This window comes from Sorex fumeus, unplaced genomic scaffold, assembly GCF_029834395.1.
Source record: "Sorex fumeus unplaced genomic scaffold, SorFum_2.1 ptg000058l, whole genome shotgun sequence".
Lineage (NCBI taxonomy): Eukaryota > Metazoa > Chordata > Mammalia > Eulipotyphla > Soricidae > Sorex > Sorex fumeus.
In genome coordinates, this window is record NW_026606115.1 from 4,377,634 (window position 1) to 4,385,959 (window position 8,326).

General features: G+C 41.4%; 1 pseudogene; it reads right to left on the reverse strand.

Annotated features, from left to right (window-relative positions):
- Positions 1 to 1,074: 1,074 nt before the first annotated feature.
- On the reverse strand, positions 1,075 to 4,817 carry LOC130034110 (RNA-binding protein FUS-like; annotated as a pseudogene).
- Between the last annotated feature and the right edge of the window lie 3,509 nt (positions 4,818 to 8,326).

Below are 8,326 nucleotides of genomic sequence, written 5' to 3' on the forward strand. Positions count from 1 at the left end.
TTCATCGCCCCATTTTTTGATGAGGTTGGATGTTTTCTTCTTGTGGAGTTCAACCAGTACTGTGCATATCCTTGATATCAACCCCTTTTTGGATGGGTATTGGGCAAATATCCTTTCCCATTCTGTAGACTGTCTTTGTATTTTGGTCACTGTTTCTTTTGAGGTGCAGAAGCTTTTTAGTTTAAGATAGTCCCATTTGTCTATCTCTGTTTTCACTTGCTTGGCCAATGGCATGACATCTTTGAAGATACCATTAGTTTCAATGTCACGGAGGGTTTTGCCAACTTTTTCCTCAATGTACCTTATGGATTTCGGTCTGATGTTGATGTCTTTAATCCACTTTGATCTTACTTTTGTAGATGGCATTAGGCAGAGATCTGAGCCCACTTTTTTGCATGTAGCCATCCAGTTTTGCCAGTACAAATTGTTAAAGAGGCTTTCCTTGCTCCACTTCACTTTTCTTCCCTCCTTATCAAAGATTAGATCATCATATGCTTGGGGAGAGATATCAGTATATTCAACCCTGTTCCATTGACTCAATGAACTTTAACAGCAACAGTAGATGAGGGTTCCTTTTTCCCACATCCACACCAGTCTAGGTTGTTTTTGTTCATTTTTTTTGTGTGTTACAGTGTCACTGATGTGAGGTGATATATATTTGGTGTTTTGATTTGCATTTTCTTGATGATACTGATCAAGAGCATTTTCCATATTCTTATTGATCATTTGTATGTCTTCTTTAAGATCTATTTACTTCATTTATTCAATGTGGTTGTTGTTTTGTTTTTGCAAGTTTTATGAATTTATATCTATATCTATCTCTCTATATTTATCTTGGATGGTAACCCTTTTTCAGATGAACGGTGAGCAAATATTTTCTCCCATTTTGTAAGAAGTTGTTTTATTTTAGTCATCATTTCTTTTGTTGTTCAGAAGCATGTTATTTTGTTTTTGGACATTACCCTGCAGTTCTCAGTGTTTACTCTGTGCTCAGGGGTCACTCCTCACAGTGCTTATGGATTCAAACCGGGGTCAGCCACATGAAAGGTATGCTCCTTTTTTTTTAAACTAAAACAATGGTTTTTAATAAGAACCAGAGGTATGGTTACAATTACATAGTCTGACACAAAAAAACAGAGGGTGATCACTGATTTGAAGGTTACAAAATAAATAAAGTTTAACACTGGGTACAGGAAGAAAAGCTCTCTAGAACCTCCGAAGCCAGGCTAATAGGGCCTCTCCTTGCAATCCTGTTTGTGCTCACCCCTAGAGTCCATCTTGCCAGGGTCAAAACCACCTCTGGACCCACCACCCTGGCCTCCTCAGAACCCCCGCGCTCCCCTCCACAGCCTCGGTAGCCGCCCTGATTATAACCTACTCTGTCACCACAACGATCCTCTCCGTACTCACCCCACCATGTGAGAGCCTCCTGGTCCCTCTCCTGGACCATCTGGTTTAGGGGCTTTACACTGGTTGCATTCAATCCTCCAAGAAAAGTTCAAGTTCTCACAAGTCGGATTAGGACACTTCCAGTCCCCAGCTCGCTGCTGTCCTCCACCACCACCTCTTCCACTGGGGAATTCTCCCTGGCCACCATTTCCACTGCCACCACCGCCATAGCCTCCGTGGCCCATGGGTCCTCCTCGCCCTCGTCCTCCACGACCGTTCCCACCACCTCTATTGAAGTCTGCGCAAGGAGTAGAAAATGAGACCTTGATAGGATTCCCAGAAAATTCTTTACCATCAAACCAATCAATGCCTGCTTTAGCAGAAGGGGGATCATCAAATGATACCATTACCTCTCCCTTCAGCTTGCCCGTTTCCCTGTGTACAAATTGAAAATGGGCTGGCCCATTTTCTTATTTGTCTTAATTATACCAATCTGCTTGAAATAATCAGCCACAGAATCTATAAATTGTAACATTCTTGCTCAGGCCTTGCACGAAGATGGTGGTGCTGTCTGAATTATCCTGTTCGGAATCATGACGTGATCCTTGATCCTGCAGGCCACCAAATTTATTGAAGCCACCATGGTCACTTCCGCCATGCCACCTCTGCCTCCACGGACACCACCACGACCTCTGGGTTCATAGCCACCACTGCTGCGGTTGTAATCACTGCCACCGCCCCAGCTGTGGCCCCCACGGTCCTGTTGGCTTCCCCTGTAGCCACCGCCACCGCCACTCTGGTCTTGATTGCCATAAGCGCCACCTCCACCACTCATGGAGGACTGATCTTGGCCATAGTTACCTCCGCCACACCCGCCACCACCGCCACTGCTACTGGTTCTGCTGTCCATAACCTTGAGGTGGATTATAGGAGCTTTGCTGCTCTCTATAGCTTTGCTGCTGTCCACCATAGCCAGACTGCTGGCCATAGCCGCCATTCTGGGACTGCCCATAGCTGCTACTCTGAGAACTGCTACTGAAACTTCCCAAGGTACTACTCGGAGCTGGCTGCTGGCCGTAGCCAATATAGGAGGACTGCTGTCCATAGGACGACTGAGAACTCTGACTGCTGTCATAGCCACCAGCTGAGCTGTATCCCTGGGGAGTGGACTGAGCGCCAGAGCTGTTCTGGGTCTGTCTGTAAGAAGAGCCATAGCTGCTCTGGCCCTAGCCTGAAGTATCTGCCCACTGGCTGTACCTCCTGTAACTCTGCTGTTCATAGGGCTGATTGCTCTGCTGGGTATAGCCCTGCCCCGGCTGGGTGGGGTAGGCTCCATAACTTTGGGTTGCTTGTTGAGTATAGTCGTTTGAGACGATGTTCCCCGATGCGCTGAGGCCGCCAAGCAATCAGAACTCGACTCCGTGGAGCACTGACGCCAGGAGGACTGGGTGAAAGGTATGCTCCTTAATCCCTATACTATCTCTATGACCTGCACAAACTTCTCTTTTTTAAAAAATTTTATTGAATCACCTTGAGATAGTTACAAGCTTTTATGTTTGGGTTACAATCACACAATGATCAAACACCCGTCCCTCCACCAGTGCACATTTCCCACCACCAGTATCTGCGGTATACCACCCTCCTTTTCCTCCCTCTCCCTGCCTCCATGGCAGGCAATATTCCTCATACTCTCTCTCTACTTTTGGGCATTATGGTTTGCAATACAGACACTGAGAAGTTATCATTTTTGGTTCTTTGTCTACTTTCAGCTCACATATCCCATCACGACCGGTTCCTAGAGCCATCATTTTCTTAGTGATCCCTTTTCTATTCCAGCTGCCTTCTTCCCTTTGCTCATGAGGCAGGCTTCCAGCTATGGAGCAATATTCCTGTCCCGTGTATCTACTATCGTTAGAAGTCAGCCTCATGTCATGTTGTTTTATACTCCACAAATGAGCTGCCCAAACTTATTAATTTTATGTAGTCTATTTTATTTTCTCTTCTGTTTGTTTGACCGAAGTCATTAGGTTATTGAAGATATCTCTAGATTCAATAACAAGAAGGGTTCTGCCTATGTTTAGTCAATATAATTTATGGAGTCATGTTGGAGTACAAGGAACTTAGGTTTATCTGGTTACACCCATCAATCTGGTTACAGCCATCACAGTGCTCCTGAAGCACTTCCACTTCCATTGTGTTTATCTGTAAACAGTCTTCCCTATGCTCTCCTTCTCACTCCGTTAATCAGCTTTCCCCTTAATCAGACTTTGTTAATTTGTAAGATCAGTTTCCAAGAAATCTATGATTTTATATGTGTGAGTGAAATATTGCCTTTCTCCTCTCCTTATGCCTTATGAAAGGATACCTTAAAGTAATATCCTTTTTGTATAGATACAGGAAGACCGTTAACATTATGCTTTGTAACTTAGGATTTGATTGGCCTTGAATATTATTCACTCCCGGGCATCTGCTTTCTCGACTTAAGCCTCAGTTGCCCTTAGTTCCTAACACCCCAAAAGCAGGGTCCCGACGAGGGACTGAATGGACCCAGGGCAAGCGGTGAGCTACCCTGGCAGCGAAATGGGCCAGGCCAAAGTGCCACGATTCTTAACTATAAGTTAAGAGTTTGATCATAGACAAATGCTGTCATGATCCAAAGGTAATGACAAGACTAGGATCCTGCTAGGGGTGGGAAAGACTATCTGGCCTGAGCACCGTAGTCTGACATCGAGATGGCCCTAGGAGAGCAATTCTATAAGTTTAAGATATTTCTTACTGTATCCATACAAAATGATTTATATTATATTCTTATATGCTTGTCAGACAAGGAGAGGAGAGGCACGCCCATGGGATTATGCTCTAGGGTGGGTCCTCCTGCTGAGGAAGGATCTGTCCTAAGAGCGGTCTTCCCTGAGGCTAAGATTTCTACCCCTATTGATCTCCACCCCTATTGATTGTGACGCACCTATGTGTAATTGTTTCCCCAACTCCTCTTGGAGAGAGATATAAGGAGACGGTAGATTGGGCAGAGGGAGAGCAGAGACAGAAGGAGAAGGGAGCAGAGACAGATGAGGAGAGAATCAGAATAAACGACAACTAATACCTACCAGCCTGGCCCTCGTTCCTTCCTCCGCCTGACCATCGCCATCGACCTCTCCGGGGTGGAAGAAGGGTGAGACTACCGAACGCGGGCAGCGGGAGCGATAGAGCCACCACCGCTGTGTGTGCCGTGCGCCCCTTTTTGTGTGAGTTTACACAGAGTCAGCTGTAATATTGAAGTCCATTTTGAATTGGTTTGTGTGTAGATAGCATGAGAGATAGAGCAAAAGTTTTTGCTTTTTTTTAACCTTGATTGTTGATTTTGCTGTTATTTCTATAATTTATATATACACTTGTTTATGTTGCTGACACACTTGCCTGTTGTCCATAATGGATTATACAGAGTTGAATATCCGGTTGTGGCGTTTGCACATTCAATTTGACAGTAACCAGTGATTAATAGTATTTTCACACTTCACTTGTGGTATTCAAACATGTGCTTGCTGGTCACATTTGTTGAACATTTTTAGTTATGGTACTCACTCATAAGGGGGTAAACACAGCAAACACTTTCTTTCTTTCTTTCTTTCTTTCTTTCTTTCTTTCTCTTTTTTTGCTTTTTGGGTCACAAGTTGCGATGCACAGGAGTTATTCCTGGCTGTGCACTCAGGAATTACTCCTGGCAGTGCTCAGAGGATCATATGGGATGCTGGGAATTGAACTCAGGTTGGCCACATCCAAGGCAAATGCCCTACCCACTGTGCTATCACTCTAGCCCCAACACTTTGTTTCTTAACTTACACATATTTGGTTGGGTTATACTGGAGATTGCACATTCTCTTGCATAATTGGTGTTCCAAGTACCAGTGTAAACAACATAAACAACAAAATAAAGGAACTGAATAAATAGTTCAGTGGGTAAAGAACTTACCTTGCGTGCAGCCAATCTGGGTTTGATCCCGGGCACACCATATGGTCACCCAAACCCTACCAAGGATGATCCTTTAGCGTAAAGTCAGGAGTAAGTCCTGAGAACTTCCAGGTGTAGCACCAAAACAAACAAAAAAATGAGTTCCCAAAATTGTTATCAGCACATATGGGTAGTGGATGTGCTTGCTACAGCGATCAAAGTCAGCCTCATACTGTCAATGCAGACATGATACCACTGAGACATTCCTGGGCTCTTTCTAAAGCAATTTTGAATGAACTTAAGTTATGTAAATGGAATCTCAATAAAGTTCATTTAGTTTAAATGCATATTTGATTTATTTTTTTTAGTACAACTAGATTGATTCTAGTGGACTGATGTTTTAGCTTTGGAAAGTTTTGCAACTATCCTTAGAATTCTGATTTAAAATTTTCTCTTCCTAAAACAGAATCCTATACCTATTAGCAATCTTTCTCTCTCCTCTCTCCCCCTCTATTTTAGGAAGGTATTACTCTATTTTCTGTAGAATATTTTATTTATTTGTTTATTTATTTTTTCAGTGATTACGTTTCAACCAAACAATGTTCAAGTACCCATTCTTCCACCAGTGCAAATTCTCCACTACCAATGTTTCCATTATCCCTCCCACCATCCCCACCCCTTCCCACACCCTGCCTCTGTGGCAGATACATTCCCTCTTACTCTCTCTCTACTTTTGTTATGGTTTGTAATTATGTACTAAGCGGCCATCATGTTTGGTCCATAGTCTATTTTCAGCACTGTGGAATATTTTATATAAAATGTTCAGATTTGCTAATTCTAAACATTTCATGAAAATAGGATAATATCTTATGTGGTGTTTTGAAACTATCCTCTTCATTTAGATAAGATTTTCAAGGTTCATGCACACTAAGCAGATATTAGTACTTCTTTGCATACACTGTCTTCATATCATTACAAAAGTGATACATTAAGTGACAAGAAAACGTTTTCAAAAACAAGACAGTGTTTCTCAGTAAACACTATAGACTGAAGAGTTAGAACAAGGGATAAATGAAAGGGTCATACAAAAAAGAATCTAAAGATTTTGTTTATGACATTGGAATTGACCAACTCAAAGAGAGATTTTAAAGTATCATCTTAGTAGTTTCAGGAATGACAAGTGCCAGAAAAAAACTAGGTTTATTTACTCTATTTGATTAAGAAAAAATTCCTAAAAGTAAAAAAAAATCAGTGTAGATACCATACTGAAGAAAACAAAGTGATACTTCTGTTCTTTCGAAGTGTACCACTTAAATCTTGTTTAGTTCATTGGATTATGAATGACATTATAGGCGACTATAGTAGCAGGACTTTTTGATCTCTGTAAAAATTCATTGGGTTTTTTTCAAGGAAGGCAGAAAAGAAGAAAGATATAGCAAGATGATTGAGAAATACAAGCTGGTTGCAAGGTGGACTGGTTGTCAAAAGCCTCAAACTTTCATTTACAAAATAAGTATAGAGGATATAATGTGTGGCATTCTGACTATAGCTAATGCTGAGCTGCATATGTAAGAGTTATTAAGGCTATGTCTTGAGTTTTTTCATCACTAAAATGTGTCATGATTGGTGCTCACTAGAAAGCATGGCAATCATTTTGTAACATATACAAATGTTGCATTGTTATCTTGTACACCTGAAACTAATATTCTATATGTCATTAACACAGGCTACCGAATGTAGCCTGCCCACATGGCAGAGTCTGGCAAACTCCCCGTGGTGTACCCAATATGCCAAATACCAGTAACAATGATGGGTCTCATTCCCCTAAAGAGCCTTGAGTATAATCTCAGGGCTAGGATGAAGGAGACGTTACTGGGGCCTGCACGAGGCCATCGAAGATTAACAGGATGATTTGTGATTTGTGATTTGTGTCATTAACACAGACATATGCAGGAGTATATATGCATAGACATCTATATGAAAATGTTCTATGTGTATTTATACAGGAGTGTATAGAAGTATACATGAAAGAAAAGTCACTGACATAGCAGTCATACTGTTGATAAGTGAGAAATTCTGAAGAAATATTGAGTCAAGATTAAAGTGGAGACTGAACTACATATATGAGCACAAAATATGAAAAATTGAGAGTAGCAAGCTAATAAGAAGTGAACCATAAATGTCTCTGAAGTTGTTAGTTTTATTTAGTCGTGGTAAATGATGATAAATATGTATGATATGTAAATAAATATTCTAATTAAAAACCTACAAGGACCAAACAAGATAATGACTGGGTAAAAGGTATGAAAAGTAGAATGCACTATGTAAATGCCTTTGCTGTTGTCAATCCAAAATATGTAAAGGTGTGTATTTTCAAATCCAGAGTACTTATTCTGCTTGAAGTTACTAAAGAATATTGCCTCTTCATTTCTAGGCAAAACCTCACTGTATTCTATGGCTTATGGGTTTGGATTTTCTCTTTAGTTAGTCTTTTCCCAGTTCTTATATATATTCTGTATTTCTGATTTGAGTTGCCAATACTGTTTGCCCAAGTCTTGACAAGACCACTGGTTGCTTTCTGCATGTGGTAATCTTAGGAATCCCATCAGACTTCGATTTTTATTCAGTCTAAAAGTTTATGGTGGGGCTAGAGAGATAGCACAGCAGGTAGGGCGTTTGTCTTGCATACGGCCGACCTGTGTTCGATTCCCAGCATCCCATATGGTCCCCTGAGCACCGCCAGGAGTAACTCCTGAGTGCAGAGCCAGGAGTAACCCCTGGGCATAGCCAGATGTGACCCAAAGAGGAAAAATAAATAAATAAATAAATAAATAAATAATGAAAGTTTATGGTGAAGAAAACACAATGGGTCATTCATGATGTTTACCCTTTTCTTTGCCATCCATCCTTTCTCTGCATTTTGTCTTTTATGTCAATGCCACCATTGTCAAGGTCTATCAAGATTTGACCTTCATTTATGAAGTGTCT